The sequence below is a fragment of the Lynx rufus genome, unplaced genomic scaffold (genome assembly GCF_022079265.1).
Source record: "Lynx rufus isolate CCGP_SWC_20201006 ecotype Redwood Valley unplaced genomic scaffold, mLynRuf1.p SCAF_13, whole genome shotgun sequence".
Classification (NCBI taxonomy): Eukaryota; Metazoa; Chordata; class Mammalia; order Carnivora; family Felidae; genus Lynx; species Lynx rufus.
Genome location: NW_025814827.1, coordinates 53,014,446 through 53,032,875, shown reverse-complemented (window position 1 = coordinate 53,032,875; position 18,430 = coordinate 53,014,446). Strand labels below are relative to the sequence as shown.

Sequence of the window (18,430 nt, the reverse complement as noted above, 5' to 3'; positions counted from 1 at the left end):
GTTAGGCCCAAGCTCTTAGGATTTTCGATTCAACTAACTTTCAGGTTTTTAATGGGTCTTCAAGTTCTAAAAATCCTAGAGTATGAATTTTTTTGTACATAACTATCCCCCCCAACTTCAGTATAAGTTCCTTAAAAAAGAGACCCTTCTTTATTCATCTCTGGACTCTGCTCTCCACATCCAATCTCCTCCATAATGTCTAGTCAGTGTTCCATCAACATTCACTGAGTGATTCTATGAGTCAAATTGTCTCTTACAATTTTATTCTGCCATGTGAGTCATCTTTTATATACAATATAAATCTAAAATAAAACACAAGGTGGTTCTCTTTAAATCTGAACCATATTTTTGCTCTTCCCAGTGGCTTATTCATAAAATTATATGATACCTTATTTGGGTTTTAAGATGAAAATTGCTACAAAAGTAAAATTATTTAAATATAAATACCACAATAAAAATCTGAATAGCAAAAGACTTCTGCTTGAGTTGACGGCTTACAGACTTGTAGAAATAAATGATACAACAAAATATAATAAGCTTATTCTTGAAGATTGTTTTGATGAGAGTTCACCCAGTTGTAAAATGAGAACAAATTATTCAAGCTACAATGATATATTTTCCCTAATATTTTCATTTCTGTCAGATGATAAAGTTCTCTAATTCATTTTCAAACATGTTCCTTTCTATTGTAAGAGGTGTGGGGGGAGTATACTTGAATAAATCCCTCCAAAAGCACTACCAACCCAAGTGATAGCAGTAATGTTTTGAGAGCGAAAAGAAGACAAACTTTACTCATTTGCTTTCCCTTTATCATCACCTCCCATTTCCTCAGTTGTTCCAGCAGAGCTATAGGGCAGACTGGCCATGCCAACCTGGAGACAGCATCAATTCACAGAAGACTTCTTCTCTAAAAGTTGATATATGGGTCAACCTTTGGTAACTCTGTATCTAGCTTCTGAAATAATACTTAAAAGGTTATCCAATTCCTAGGCCAGCCCGCAGATGATCCCATGTAAACGCATGCTACAGCTGAAACAGTAAAACCTCACAACATGAAAATAATGACACAACCACCAAAGTAACAGCATTTTAGTGAATTACGGGAACATCTCTCTAAATTCTCTAGAGTACTGCTTTAGGCCAACTGCTTATATATACAGATGTTCATAATCTAGGAGCATATGTTAGTAAAGGACAGGACTGCTACCAAAAACCCTGAAATATTATAAACCTGACTGAGAATCAAGATATCTTCATTTTTAAAAAATTACTAAAAACATTTACAACTCTTTTTATATACTCAAAGGCTGAAGTTTCAGAATTTCTTTTTTTTTAAGTAGGAGTAACAAATCCTTTTATTAACCTAATTTGGGACAGTTTATAAAATATATTTAGACAGGTAGTACTGTGTTTAATATGGAAAACTATAAAACTATAAATATTATTTAAAAGAATATCCCTAGAAAAAAAATATTGTACTGGGGAGAAGTCAAAGTCCAAGCTGCCACAGAAGCTACACTGAGCCTCACTGAGAGAATCCATACACATTGTCCAGGGGTTCTGATGTTCTTAAGGACATTATAGAACTTGAGAAGCACTTGCTCCAGGAGACCAGTCTACCCAGTGCACTAGCCAGGAATGGTGTAAAGACCTGTCTCAGTCATGTTTATTTAGTTCTAGTTACATGCCATCTGAAGTCCTACTTTTGAGACTTAGGTCCATCAGGTAGAATTGAACTGTGAAGGAAGAGACAGAGAGCGGGTCTGCAGGTAACAGGTAAAGGAGAGCAGAAGGAAAAGAATTGTTAGGGAGAGCCTATTATAAGTTAGGCAGTAAATACTTTTAACATATCTAATACCTAACATTGTAAAACAGGCATTATGACCTCTATTTTACAGGTAAGAATACTGAGGACTGGAGAAGTTAAGCAAATTGTCCAAGGTCAGACTGCTGGTGAGTGGTGAGGCAGTGATATAAATCCTGGTCTGTGGGACTCAAGTCATGTTCCCAGTCTCCCACAGAATGCAGCACAGCATCACTATTCTTCAAGCCCCTGAAGAGTTTTGCTAGCAAACATATGAGCTTTCCTATATTACATTTTCATTGTAAAATAAAATAGACACATAAAAGAGTTTATAGACCCAGAGAAAATTATTTACTCAGATAATATAAGAAATAGAAGAATTCATTCGCTTTATTTTTTTTTTCATTTTCTGGTTAATTATAATGTTTCTTCTACTTTTGAGAATTTTTTTATGGTATGTATAGTTAGTATTCCTTCCTTATATGATCCTTTAAGAGTCTTTTATATCATAGAGCAAGGGTTCTAGTAACCATGGAAATGTTAACTGCAAATTTCCTGACTTTGTGCTGTTAAAGAATGTTTTAGCTTTCAATAATTTACCATTTAATTCTGGTTTTGTTTTAAATGAATAATCATAATTCTACCATTTATACAAAAGAATTATGTGAAATAATTGTTTAAATCAAAGTAAATAACCTTTTATAAAGACTAAGAACAGAAAATGAATACTTTAAAGATTTTTTAAAATACCTACAGCTTTTGAACGTAATATTTTTGAAACTGGCTCAGATTTTATTCTAAAAATTTAAAGATCTAAATCATATCAAGTAGGAAACCAACTGTGAGAAACTGTAGCTCCATATGCCATTATATTTTAAGTTTGAGCTATTATAATGCAGCTTTTGGATTTTAAATTCTAAATCAAAAATTAATTACTCTCTCTCTCTCTATATATATATAGAGAGAGAGAGAGAAAGAGAGAGACAGAGACAGAGAGACAGAGAGAGACAGAGACAGAGAGAGAGGGGGAGAGGAGAGACAGCACTGGAAAGGGGGAGTTTGGCAAAAAACTAGACAATGAATCTAACAGAATACAGACAAAAATCCAGATACCTACTCATCAAATAGAAGGGTTTTAGTTTGGGAAACTGGCATATCTAAATTCCAATCACTTTTGTCACTAATTGGCTAAATAACCATGGGTCAGAGAATTAATCTCACTGGACCTCAGTTTTCTCAACTGTAAAATGAAGTGTTTGGGATACAATCATCACTTCCAACTATGGAAGTGAAAACTGATATTTTATAGGAAAAAGTGAGTTAAAGCTATTTTATTAAAAAGCACCAAAATAACAAAATAAGCTCTTTTTTTCCCCAAAAAGGGAGTATTCTACACAAAAACAAAAAAATCTAAAAGCTGCCTGGTATACTGAACAAATTTTATAAAGTGATCATATTTCCTTTGGAAAAGTTAGCTGAATTATTCAAAGAACTCATACTCATATTTAAATTTATATTGAAGTACAATCTACTCTGACTACCATCCTAAAATACTTCATCCTAGCTCAACTTGAAATTAATGTGTTATAACTATATAAAATGTCATAATTTATAAAATAAATGCAATCCTGAAAAGTTGTTGAAGGGATTGCCACTGAGGTAAGAAATGGGAGGGGATTCAATCACAAACCTTTAAAGGTTGTGAGGTCTAATCTAACTTTCCAACTAATAAAAAATGTCTCTCTGTAAACACTCATGCCAAGGATATATATACTCTGCCAACAACAACAAAAAAAGCTCAAATCTTGGGGTGCCTGGGTGGCTCTGTCAGTTAAGCGTCTGAGTCTTGATTTCAACTTGCGTCACCATCTCACGGTTCATGAGTTTGAGCTCCACGTTGGGTTCTGTGCTTAAAGCATAGAGACTGCTTGGGATTTGTCTCTCTCTCTGCCATTCCCCCGCTTGCCCTTGTGTGGGTGCTCTCTCTCCTTCTCAAAAATAAGTAACATTCAAAAATAAAAACATAAAACACAAACTTAAAAAAGAAAAGCTCAAATCATTCTGATGCTCACCACACACTCAAATACAAATTTTGGATCAATAAAAGAATGGAAGAAAACTGTCACTTAAGAATCTTTCCTGTTGCGGTGCCTGGACGGTTCAATCAGCGAAGTGTCAGACTTGGGCTCAGGTCATGATCTCACAGTTCATGGGTTTGCGTCCTGCATCGGGCTCCGTGCTGACACCTCAGAGCCTGGAGGCTGCTTCAGATTGTGTGTCTCCCTCTCTCTGCTCCTACCCCAGCACACTCTGTCTCTCCCTCTCAAAAATAAATAATTATTTATTTCTTAGACAGAGAAAGAGCATGAGTGGGGGAGGGGCAGAAAGAGAGGAAGACACAGAATCAGAAGCAGGCTCCAGGCTTTTGAGCTGTCAGCACAGAGCCCAATGCAGGGCTCAAACTCACAAACCGTGAGATCATGACCTGAGCCGAAGTCGGTCGCTCAACCCACTGAGCCAGCCAGGCACCCCAAAAATATTTAAAAAAAAAAAAAAAGAATCTTTCCTGTCCACTGATAGACAATCAGATAAAGAAGATGTGGTATTGGATGCAGTATTATGCAGCCAGGAAAAAAAACGATATCGTGCCATTTGAGAAAACATGGATGGACCTAGAAAGTATTATGCTACGTGAGAAAAGTCAGACTAGGGGTGCCTGGGTGGCTCAGTCGGTTAAGTGGCCGACTTCGGCTCAGGTCATGATCTCACAGTCCATGAGTTCAGCCCCGCGTCAGGCTCTGTGCTGACAGCTCGGAGCCTGGAGCCTGTTTCAGATTCTGTGTCTCCCTCTCTCTGATCCTCCCCTGTTCATGCTCTGTCTCTCCCTGTCTCAAAAATAAATAAAACGAGGGGCGCCTGGGTGGCGCAGTCGGTTAAGCGTCGGACTTCAGCCAGGTCACGATCTTGCGGTCCGTGAGTTCGAGCCCCGCGTCGGGCTCTGGGCTGATGGCTCAGAGCCTGGAGCCTGTTTCCGATTCTGTGTCTCCCTCTCTCTCTGCCCCTCCCCCGTTCATGCTCTGTCTCTCTGTCCCAAAAATAAATAAACGTTGAAAAAAAATAATAAATAAAACCTTAAAAAAGAATTTAAAAAAAAAGAAAAAAGTCAGACTAAGCATTACTAATATCAAATGGTTTCACTCAAAAATAAATAAAACGTTAAAAAAAATTAAAAAACAAAAAGAAAAAAGTCAGACTAAGCATTACTAATACCAAATGGTTTCACTCAGATGTGGAATCAAATAAATAAATAAATAAATAAATAAATAATAATCAAACAAAAAACAGAAACAGACCTATAAACACAAAGAATAAATGGTTGCCAGAGGGGAGGAAGATGGACTGTTGTGCAAAAGAGGTGGAGCGGAGTGGGAGGTACAGGCTTCCAATTACTTATTTCACTGAAATAAGTCATGAAAATAAAAGGCACAGCACAAAGAATATAGTCAATGATACATAATAGTGATGCATTGGGGACAGATGGTAGCTACATTTGTGGTGAACACAGAATAACGTATAAACTTGTTGAATCACTATGTTGTACACCTGAAAGTAATGTAACATTGCATGTCAACTATACTAAAATTTTTTTTAAAAGAATCTTCCCTATTTTTTTCTTTTGCTACAGGTGAGATTGGTTTACTTTGGACTTACTGTACTGCTCATACTACATAACTTCAGATATGCTTTCTTTTCTGGTATGTCTTTACTTGCTATGGGAATTGATATTTATAAGACCTCCCCCTTTTAAAAATATGAATGATTTTTTACATTGGCATGTAAAAATGGTATAAACATTTTTTATGTTTTACATTTTACAATGTATAATTTTTTTATATTGGTATTTTACAATGTTATAAACAGAGAATTTTAGAGCATGAAGGGACCTCAGAGATTATCTTGACCAATGTTCTTATTTTACAGATAAAGAAACTGAATGAAACTCAGAAATCAAATGACTTGCCCAAAACTTTATCTGCAAAATAGGGATAATAAAAACGTTTGTCTGCTTTACAGAGGTTTTTATCCAAAGAGGAAATGAAATCATGGATTCAAAAAAAAAAAAAAAGCCACTAGATAATTAAGCAATTGTATTAACACTGAAAAAAATCACTTTAAACAGAAGCTTGTCATATCATGTAAGTCAAAATTTAAATTTCTCTCAATGAGCATACAATGTTTATTCTTCTAACCAAATGCTAAGAAAATATTTGCCCATTTGTGAGGTCACCACATTCCAAAATGATCGAAACAAGTAACTTAAAAATATCTTCTCCATATGCCTAGATGACATAAGCAGATTTAAATGGCTTTTTGCAAATTAAAGGGAAATTTCTCACGAGTAAAACTAAACATGAAAATATTCAGTCAAAATACAATTTAAAAATACATAAATCACTAAAAATAAGGGCCGAGGAGTGAAGAAGCCATATCTGTTGTTTGAATATATTAATTAAATTTCTACATTTTAGTGACCTGTACCTTGTTCCGCTTAAGTAGACCTGGTATCTACAAAGCTAAAAAGAAAACAACATAAGTGACTTCCTAAGGGGAACTAAATAATGCAGCAGGTTTTAGTTATAACTACTTTTAACACAAAGGATATTGAAAAAGATTAAGGAATACATCTATGAGAATACAAATGGATATGATACAGATAATAGATGGGAAGCAGGAATGAGGATGGGGGGAAAATAAACACATAAAACAATCTAATTCCCACCTCATCAACTTCAGCAATTTCCAACTTCCTAAACTACATAATTACTTCAGAAGTACCCAAAAGACATCTAAGAAACCTGAGATCACTAAATTGTAATGAAATAGGAAAATGGACTGAATTTTATGCATCTCATTAAAAGATCATTAAATGAGCAGCTGTTCCTTCATTCTCACTTAAGCACACTGGTCATTATATCTAGGCTTGTTCACAATAATCTTATACCCTTATGAGCAAGTGAACGTGGCAATGTATCTAGAAGTTGTTCTTGCCTGAATATATAGGTATCTGGTGTGCTCATATTTATCTTAATATTGTAGATTATACATTAATATACATTCTTAAAGTCAGAATACACCTAAGTAGGTACAGAGAATAATCAGTACAAAGTTTAACCCTGAGAAATTAAGAGCAACATTTACATGTGCCAACCACTGTTCTAGACACTGAGAATACAGCAGTGAGCAAGATATCTCAAGTTCCTGCCCTCATGAAACTGAGTACATCACCTATGATCTGGATGAAAGTTACCTTTCTAGACCTCACTTTGCTATCTATACAATGAGAAAACTAATATTACTTAGGCAAGTATCATCATAACCTTCTCAAACAAAAATTATGCCAAAAATTTATAAATCAATAGGACTTGTAATCTAATTTTCCCTGATATATCCCTGCCACCAGTGGCACAAACAGGACAAAATATAGGCCAGAGTAGAAAGTATAAGCCATGTCATGAAAGAGAAGAAAAATAATTGGCTCATGGTAAGACTCAACACAAACTTGTATTCTATATAGAAACCAGCTACTTAGTAAGCTCTGGTTTCTCAAATAAAATAATAATGATATACACAGACCATTTGGAACATATTTTTGCAGCCTTAGTTTCAGTACCAATGTCCAGATAAGTTATTTTTATTCCATATTTCATGGCTATCAGTTTAAAAAAAATTTGTTTGCATTTTTTAATGTTTATTTATTTTTGAGACAGAGAGAGAAAGAGCATGAGTGGAAGAGGGGCAGAGAGAAATGGAGACACAGAATCCTTAGCAGGCTCTAGGCTCTCAGCTGTCAGCACAGAACCTGACACGGGGCTCGAATCCATGAACCATGAGATCATGACTTGAGCTGAAGTTGGACGTAGAAGTGACTGAGTCACCCAAGTGCCCCTAAAAATTTTTGGTACCGATCAGATTAATGTTAATCAGATTATGATTTTTAAGTCACATTTTAATTTGATAATCCTCCTCTCTTCCAGTTGAAGAAATAATTTTGATATGATGAATGTGTACTTTTGCAGAATTACATCAAAACAGGCAGGCATAGTCTGATGTTTGATTCTTGCATTTAAAATAGCAAATTAGTTATATATGAACAAACAAAACTAAAGGATAAAGTTCTGACCAAGGTACTTTGGTATAGCAAGCAAGACCATCTGGATGTAAGGAATTAACTCTGTGAATCAAGTACACTCTCATTAATTCTGAAATTCTCTCAGCATAAAATAAAATTAAGGGGCGCCTGGGTGGCGCAGTCGGTTAAGCGTCGGACTTCAGCCAGGTCACGATCTCGCGGTCCGTGAGTTCGAGCCCCGCGTCGGGCTCTGGGCTGATGGCTCAAAGCCTGGAGCCTGTTTCGGATTCTGTGTCTCCCTCTCTCTCTGCCCCTCCCCCGTTCATGCTCTGTCTCTCTCTGTCCCAAAAATAAATAAACGTTGAAAAAAAAAATTAAAAAAATAAAATAAAATAAAATAAAATTAAAGAAATACATACACAATCCCAACATAAGATCTTTGGCCTAAGTCAATCAATCAATCAATCAATCACTATCTCCCCCCTTTTTCTCAGTTCCCCAATCAACACATGAAAAAACAGACAGGGACTGGGGGATCACAAAAAAAAATTTACAATAGAAAAACTAAGGCTAAAACTTGGACACAAACAAAACTGAAAGAAATCATTTCTTAGCAATAAGGTCATACTATTATTTTACTATTAAATAGTGAATCTCTCTTTTAAGGGCAGAGGACAAGTCTTACTTTTGTACCTTAAGGCCAACCACAGTGCCAGGTATATATGGACTGAATAAGTGTCTTATTTTGTTGGAAAACACAGAGACAATCAAAAGAGACCCTTCACATCCTTCCACCACCAGAATTACTAACCTCTGGCACCGTCCATACAATATACTGCCTTTCAATGACAGTAACCTCCATCCTCACTGTCCCATTCCTCTTCCATCAACCTTCAAAAGAAGTAGAGATGTAGACGTTTCTTACAAAGACTCTTCTTGATGAAAGCTCAGAGTATAAATTTCACGGTTTAGTGAAGGAGAGCTACACAACTGATTCATGAAGAAAACTCAAGAATAACCGGTTAAACATTACTCAGCTAGCTAGGCTCTTTCAATCAGCCATCATCTTAGGCTTGTGACAGATATTTGGACAAGCATTATATATAAACTAAGCTCAGCAGCATTTATCTATAAATCAAAAAAACCATACGCTCTAAAATCAGATGCTCAAATGCAAAAATGTTTTGTGATAAAAAAAAAAAAATCCCAACTTACATTCTTGCCTTGGTGGAGGGCTATCCACACCCATTAGCAGTGTGAACCACAGAGGTTCCTATACACAGGATCAACATGTCTGTAAAAAGTGGGTCTGGTTGCATTTAAATTACCAAATAATTGTGGCATCAAAGTTCTGCCCACAAAACTTCCATCAATACCCCAAATTTGTCCTCTTCTTTTCAAAACAACTGAAATCATTAAATTCTGTCATCTGACATATCACTCACATAAATATGAAGTGCCCAAAATCAATACTGACAGTTCTGGATGGTGTGCAGGCCCTGGGTTCCACATGAGGAAGTGCTATAGACATGACTGCCACAGGAGAAGACTTGTTTACTTCTGGCCATCAAACTGAAGGAAAGACCAATTACTCATGAAGCTAGAAGTAAAGTGTCTAGCTCTTTCAAGAACTAGTTATTCTAAGTTATTTATACCCAATTTCGTAGGTCTTGTCACATTTTTTTAAAACATTTATTCATTTTTTGAGAGAGAGAGAGAGACAGAGCACAAGTGCAGGAGGGGCAGAAAGAGAGGGAAACAGAATCAGAAGCAGACTCCAGGTTCTGAGCTGTCACCACAGAGCCCAACGTGGGGCTTGAACCCATGAGCTGTGAGATCATGACCTGAGCTGAAGTCAGACGCTCCACTGACTGAACCACCCAGGCGCCCCAGTCCTGCAACATCTTAAAGAATAGGAACCCCAGAATTGGACCCACAAATGTATGGCCAACTAATCTTTGACAAAGCAGGAAACAGTATCCAATGGAAAAAAGACAGTCTCTTTAACAAACGGTGCTGGGAAAACTGGACGGCAACATGCAGAAGAATGAAACTAGACCACTTTCTTACACCATTCACAAAAATAAACTCAAAATGGATGAAGGACCTAAATGTGAGACAGGAAACCATCAAAACCCTAGAGGAGAAAGCAGGAAACAACCTCTCTGACCTCAGCTGCAGCAATTTCTTACTCGACACATCCCCAAAGGCAAGGGAATTAGAAGCAAAAATGAACTATTGGTTCATCATCAATGATTCTTGCATTTAAAATAGCAAATTAGTTATATATTTATATATATATATATCCTCATTAATATATATATATATATCCTCATTTATATATATATGGATATATATGGATATATATATGGGTATATATATATATCTTCATATATATATATCCTCATTTATATATATATATATATATATATATATATATATATATCCTCATATATATTATATATATATCCTCATCAAGATAAAAAGCTTCTGCACTGCAAAGGAAACAATCAACAAAACTAAGTCAGCCGACGGAATGGGAAAAGATATTTGCAAATGACATATCGGATAAAGGGCTAGTATCCAAAACCTATAAAGAACTCACCAAACTTCACACCCGAAAAACAAACAATCCAGTGAAGAAATGGGCAGAAGACATGAATAGACACTTTTCTAAAGAAGACATCCAGATGGCCAACAGAAACATGAAAAGATACTCAATGTCACTCCTCATCAGGTAAGTACAAGTCAAAACCACACTGAGATACCACCTCACTCTGGTCAGAGTGGCTAAAATGAACAAATCAGGAGACTATAGATGCTGGCAAGGATGTGGAGAAATGGGAACCTTCTTGCTCTGTTGGTGGGAATGCAAACTGGTGCAGCCACTCTGGAAAACAGTGTGGAGGTTCCTCAAGAAATTAAAAATAGATCTACCCTATGACCCAGCAATAGCACTGCTAGGAATTTATCCAAAGATACAGGAGTGCTGATTCATAGGGGCACATGTATCTCAATGTTTATAGCAGCACTTCCAACAATAGCCAAATTACAGAAAGAGCCTAAATGTCCACCAACTGATGAATGGATAAAGAAGATGTGGCTTATATATACAATGGAATACTATTTGGCAATGAGAAAGAATGAAATCTGGCCATTTGTAGCAATGTGGGTGGAACTGGAAGGTATTATGCTAAGTGAAATAAGTCAGGCAGAGAAAGACAGATATCTTATGTTTTCACTCATATGTGGATCTTGAGAAACTTAACAGAAGACCATGGAAGAAGGGATCAGGGGAAAAAAAAGTTACAAACAGAGAGGGAAGGAGGCAAACCATAAGAGACTCTTAAATACAGAGAACAAACTGAGGGTTGATGGAGGGGTTGGGGAGAGTGGAAAATGGGTAGGGCACTGAGGAGGGCACTTGTGAGGATGAGCACTGGGTGTTGTATATAAGCGATGAACCACAGGAATCTACCCCAAAAACCAAGAGCACACTTTACACACTGTATGTTAGCCATTTTGACAGTAAATTGTATTTTTCAAAAAGAAAAATAAAATCAAATTTAAAAAAATAAATAAGTTAATTAAAATTAAATTAAATTAAAAAAAATGTCTCAAACAGCAATATCCTTTAATAAGTGAATGGTTAAATAAATTATCAACCAACAAATTGGAGTCGTTGGGCACACAAAGATAGAATCAGAGCCCAGCATCCTCTCCTCACTCAGGCTGGGCCCTGCCCCACTCTGTTCCTACTGATTGAGATGGGCTCAGCCAGGAGCATCCCAGCCACTTCAGTGCAGCCTACACTGCACAAGCATCTGGCTAGAATGGCAGATCCTCAATCACTTAGTGTAGGCATCCTGTGCACTCCCATCCAGGTGCAAACCTCAGAGTTCAACCTACCCACAGAGGAGCAGCTGGAAGGTCCTATTCAGGCCCAGGACTCCGATCCCCACTCTCCTACCCATGGCATTGCATGGATACCTGTGAAGACGAGCAGTGGAGACCCCATAAGCCCAATGTGAAACAGTTGAGTGAAATATGTGAGATGAAAGCCCACAAATCAAATCTTCCTCCAGAGCCTGTTATGACCCCAGAGGCACTTTCATCTGAGTTGGATGTGCCTCTGAGACAACTCACCCACTTATCTCAGATGAAACTTTGAAGCCAGACTGAGCTCCCTTTCAAGCAGGTGTTTTCCAAGGAGGAAACAGGACAGTTCACAGAAAACTCTAGGGCCTGCCAGGAGTCAAACATACTCTTGAGGGGTATCTGAATCTCTCCAGTCTTCAGGTTCTAAGCACAACAGATAGAAACCAAATGCTAAGATACTAGAGAGATCTCACCTCACCATCCTGCAAGATGACAACTCCCTCAGGATCCTGATACAAGACAGTAAGCAGCCTTCTCCCCTACGTGAAAATGTTACAGAACTAAAGGAAGGGGGCATTGTGGGAATTGGACAACTTCTAAAAACTGGAGACTGAGCAGGTGAGCAAGGCCAGGACCATGACAAGGAAAATAAGCATCTTCCCTCGGTAGGGAACTAGGTCCTGTGAGACTCTATCAGTGGGTTCATCAGGGGCCTAGTGACATTCTGTGTTTCTCACCCTTTCTTTCCCTGGGAGACTGAGGAAAGGCTCAGTTTCTCTGACTCTTCCTAAACTAAGACAAATATGTAGGCATGTGTGTAACAAAAATTCATTTTAAAGGCAATTCTAAAAGAGAAGTTCCAAAAGTAAAGCTACCAAAAGCAACATCCCTGGAATATTTTATGCTTTGTTCATCTCTATATAATTCCTTACAATCTCAAAGCTAGTGTTTTCCACATGACAAGCCACAATAAACCTGTATTGAATAGAGAAATAAATGAAGAAATGAGAAAAAGAACAAACAGGCAAATCCACTTAGAACAAAATATACTTTGGCAAAGAGCCAAATCTGAAGAAGGTCCCAGATTTGTACCATCTAATAGGAGATGGTGAAGAAGAGAAACAGATGATGGCATGTTTCTGGTGGAAAGGCCATGATCTGAGACTCCCATATACCATACATGGAGGATGACGAGAGGAACCATCTCAGCCATGGCCCAAATGAGCACAATTCTGAAGTCAATATCGTGCTGTGGACAGAAAGCTTCCTAAGGACACAAGAAGAGAATCCACCAGTCTGCACCATATATGTAACTCTAACAAATATTAGGGTAAAAATTATTTTGTCAGTGAAACATATCACTTTATTCAATAACTATTATGAACAACTTTCTTAGCAGTTATTCTGAATGACAATACTTATTTGGAAATATATAGATATAGATATGTAGATATAGATAGATATATTGTTTATATATGTATGTATATATATTATATATTTGTTTTTAACAAATAGATTGTTTTCTATTCTAATAAAGAGAATATCTCATAATTTTACAGTCTCATTTCCTCTACTGCATTTATCTATAAAAGTATTTCCAAGTTTCCTTCTTGATGGAAGATATAGTTATAAGTATTTCATTATTATTCACAAGATGAGAAATGTCTGCCAAATTTCCATATCACATATAAACACATAGCACAAAATTTAACCTCTACTTATGTAGATATGAAAAACAGCTCTTAGACAAAATGTGACATTAATTATCCAAAATACAAATATTTTTAAATATATGCTAAGGAAAAATTTGACATTTTGTGAAATTTTTAAAATCTTTCTGAAGGTTTGCTACAAAGCTAATTCTGTTGCATATGAGCCTTTGAAAACATTAATAATGAAAATGCCAACTGAATTTTAAATACTTTCACTAGGCAATAAATGTATGTAATGTTGATATTCTAAAAATAAAAGATTAATAATGTTCTTAGTGTTCAACAGCTTCATAAACATTTAATTGGTTCACTCAAAAAACATTTATGGAATGCCAATCATATTTGCCTTAGCAAAAATATTTGTCAGAAAAGTGCTGGAAATTTAAAAGTGAACAAGATAGTCAAGATCTTCCCACCACCCACATGTACTTTATACTCTAGTGGGTAGAATCAATAAACAAATAAATATAAAAGAAAATACGAATTCAGGATAAGTGTTCTGAGGAAAATAAAACTAGATGAGATGATTGTTACAGCTAGATGTTCTGGAGTGACATTAAAATGAGACCTGATCTCAGGGTCATGAGATCAAGCCCTACATTGGGCTCCATGCTGGGTGTGAAGCCTGCTTAGGAATTCACTCTCTCCCTCTCGCTCACCTTCTCCCCTCTGCTTGCTCTCTCCCTCAAATAAACAAACAAACCTAGAACTGAAAAATAATAAAAATGAAATGAGACCTGAATGCCAACACAGGACAGACACTGTAGATCTAGGGGAAGAAGGTTCCTGATAGAACAACAAGTTCAAAGACCCCAAGGCAGGAATAAATTTGGGATAACTGAGGAAAAGGAAAAAAACAAGCGTAATGTGAGAAAGGGTGAACACGCTTGATATGGGTTAAGTACAGTCAGATTGAGTAGACTCTGCTAAGATAAAAAGTTTGGATTATAGTCTAAGTGCAAAGGCTTTTTGTTTGGATTTACATTTAATTATAGGAAGTTTCAATGTGTATGAATGATGAGAACAGAGCAAAATGGATCCACATATATTTATCCACTAGTATCAATAATTATCATTTCATGACCAGTCTTGCTTAATTTGTATCTTTTCTTTACTCATTCCACATCTACCCCTCAGAAATCTATCATTTCATTTATACACATATTAACATATGTCACTAAAAGATAAGGACTCTTCTTACAAATATAACTTCTATCAATATTACTATAATTACATCATTATTTTCTTTTTTAACTGATTTTTATTATTTTTTTAATGTTTTGTTTTTGAGAGAGAGAGAGACAGAGCATGAGCAGAGAAGGGGCAGAGAGAGCAGGAGACACAGAATCTGAATTAGGCTCCAGGCTCTGAGCTGTCAACACATAGCTGGACACAGGGATACAACTCATGAACTGCAAGATCCTGACCTGAGCTGAAGTCAAATGCTTAACTGACTGAGCCACCCAGGTGCCCCTACATCATTATTTTCAATAATAACTTATTAAAATTACTAACTATCTAGGCAGTGTCCAAATTTCCCTGTGTATCAATTTTTTCTAAAGCTCACTGGTTCAAATCAAATCCAAATAAGGTCCAGATATTGCTTTAACAAGTTTCTTGGTCTTTTAATCTATAGATGACGATTCTTTCACTTTTTTTTCCTTACAATTTACTTGATGGAAAAAAAAACTGGGATACTTATTCTACAGGGTTTTCTACACTCTGGATTTCTGATGGCATCCTCATAGTGTCACTTAACATGTTCCTCTGTCTCCTGTATTTTCTATTAACTGGTAGTTAGATCTGAATGTTTAACCAGATTCAGTTTCAATTTTCTAGCAAAACTACTCTATAGTTTATGTTATTTACTCCAATCAGGAGGCATATAATATGTTCTCTCTACATGCATATATTTTTTTTTAATTTTTTTTTCAACGTTTATTTATTTTTGGGACAGAGAGAGACAGAGCATGAATGGGGGAGGGGCAGAGAGAGAGGGAGACACAGAATCGGAAACAGGCTCCAGGCTCTGAGCCATCAGCCCAGAGCCCGACGCGGGGCTCGAACTCCCAGACCGCGAGATCGTGACCTGGCTGAAGTCGGACGCTTAACCGACTGCGCCACCCAGGCGCCCCCACATGCATATATTAACAGTAATAATTATTGCCTTAGATCTATTATATTACTTAATTAGGGCTTATAAAATATTGACATTACAATTGTATCATTCCTTCTTTATTTGTCAACTGAAATTCCTTAGTAAAGGAAAACTTCCTTCATCATTTATGTGCTTAATAGTGTAAGAAAAGTAGGACAAGTACTTGATTCTCTTTATTTTCAAGTTTTTAAAATAATAAACTGGCTGCTTAGCATTCTGGTTATTTGTAAGCAAAGCTGTTAAAGATCATTTTGAGTACTATCAGGAGAGTAGAGTGGTATGTAAGAAAGCAAGATTGAAAGTAGAAACACAACTTAAGAGTATTCCAAATAAATGATGACAGGTTATACTAGGATGGTAGAGAAGATGAAGAGAAATAGACAAATTAAAGATATATTTGGAATATAAACTCTAGAGGACTTGCTGATAGGTTATATATACCTGGTAAAGGAAAGAAAAAAAATCAAGAATAAGTCCCAGAGTTTTGGCCTAAGCACCTTGGTTTATGAGAAACACTAAATAAAGAGTAGATTTAGGGGGAAAAAATCATCAGGTAATGACAGAGAAAATTAAATAAATATTAACAAAATCCTTATTACTGTTTTTTTTTTCTTTCTCCTGACTGAAGATAATTAAAAATTTCAGGAAACAGAAATAAAATACTCATTACGGTATTTTTCAATAATAATGCTTTTTTTTCCTAGAATAAAAATAACACCAGATAAGATAAATTTCTACTTTTTAGACAATTCATTTTCTCACCTTTCCTCCCATATATATTAACAAAGGATATGCTGGGTTAAAATTTTTAAGAAATATTGGGGCACCTGGGTGGCTCAGTTGGTTGAGCATTCGACTTCGGCTCAGGTCATGGTCTCAAAGTTAGTGAGTTCGAGCCCTGCGTCGAGCTCTGTGCTGACAGCTTGGAGCCTGGAGCCTGCTTTGGATTCTGCGTCTCTCTCTCTCTCTCTCTCTCTCTCTCTCTCTCTCTCTCTCTGCACCTCCCCTGCTCGTGCTCTGTTTCTCTATCAAAAATAAATAAACATTAAAAAAATTTTAAGAGATAGTAATAAATATTATTTTAACCCAGACTGACTAGCAATCTCTCATATCAGCTAACAGACCACCAGAAATACAAGGGATACACAAACAGCCAGGATATAGAAATATAGAGAAACAGACCTCAAAAACATTAACCAATTAATTAGTATTAACCAATTAATCTTGGGGGAAGATGGGAACTCCAATTCATCTTTTAAAAGCTAATTTTCCATTCTCCCATTTCTAAGTGAGCATCAATAATTCAAATTGTCTGGTTGGGTCCCTTGGGAAAATATGGAAGGCTTAAGAGAAAAGGAAGAGCCTAACCACAACATAATATTAATGGTAAAAATGGTTAATATTACTTTCTGAATGACAGGATTTCTAAAGATACATTACCTAAATTTTCACGCACAAAATGAATATCTGACTTGCCACAAATCATTTCTGCATATAAAAACTTTACAGGTACCTATTTTGATAGTATACACTTACAGAATGTCTGATTAACTGGTAAGATAAATATGACAAATTAATTGCTCCCACATAATGAATCATTCATGTATATACTATACTTATGGGTAACAGCTAAACAAATGCTACTGATCTTTATTAGGTCTCATAACTATACTTATGTATAAATATAGCTACTTTAATAGTAATTGAGTTCCAAGATAGAATATACTTCTTTTAATATCAAATGATAGCTCTGGGTTACATTTCCCTACATCAACACTGCCCTTGTTAACTGGACTCTACTCAACTATTCAGAGTAAAAGAAACAGTTTTGTCAGGTAAAAAACAAACTACAAAGTAAGAAAATGACATAAACACAAATATAATTCTAAAAATTACAAACACCTATCAAATATTTCAAAAATTAAATAGAGAGCTATCCTAAATCTACAGGAAACTGTTGAAAAGCAGTCTGAGTTCATTTGCAAATACTCTTATGTCTGAAGAATTAAAAAAAAAAAAAGATTCCATAAGATCCCTAACATAATGTATACATTAAAATATATAAAATTCTATTATCCTGTGCAGTTATAAAATATTTTGAATTCTGATAGAATTTTCTTTAAATACTACATTTTATCTTACTTTTTAAATGCTTTTCTTGACATTTATTTTAAAAGAAAGACAATTAACTGTTTTGTGCTTCTGTGTATTTTTACTGAGAATCATCATTAATGTTTTAATGCAAATCAGCTCCACCAAACATCTTCATAGATGACAAATTGTATTCTGAATATCAATTATTCAAAAATGCATAGTCAGAAGATTTCCAAACTGCTTGTTTAAACACAGAATGTACAAATATCAAATAAGATATTTATTAACATTCTCTGTAATACAAAATAGGCCCTTTATATTCATGGATATGACATAAGGCGGGCTGACTCTTACTTAGCCTTAAATTCTTCTGCTAATCTACATTTTCTATCTAAAAGAGCACATTTTTTCCCTCATTTCCACTTTATTCTCACTGCCTTCCCCTACCCCTCAGTAAAATTTTCTTCCTTCTCATTTTCCCTATCTAGATGCTACGCAATCCCCAAAATAAAGGACAGTAGTTTGTCTCTCCATCAATCTTCTAATATATTATCCTTAACCTGAATAAGGTGAGAAACAAGGTAATGGCCGAGCCTGACAATAGTAAAGCACATATTTTCATTCCCTTAACCTTTCTCATTGCTCTTTCTTTG

The 18,430-nt window shown here is 35.8% G+C and overlaps 1 protein-coding gene and 1 pseudogene across 1 annotated transcript in view; one reads left to right on the top strand and one right to left on the bottom strand.

Moving 5' to 3' along the window:
• The window catches only part of NUBPL (NUBP iron-sulfur cluster assembly factor, mitochondrial), a 223,000-nt gene that overhangs the window by 49,736 nt on the left and 154,834 nt on the right, over window positions 1–18,430 (bottom strand). The window lies entirely within an intron of this gene.
• Window positions 11,702–12,490, top strand: LOC124508890 (cell division cycle-associated protein 3-like; annotated as a pseudogene).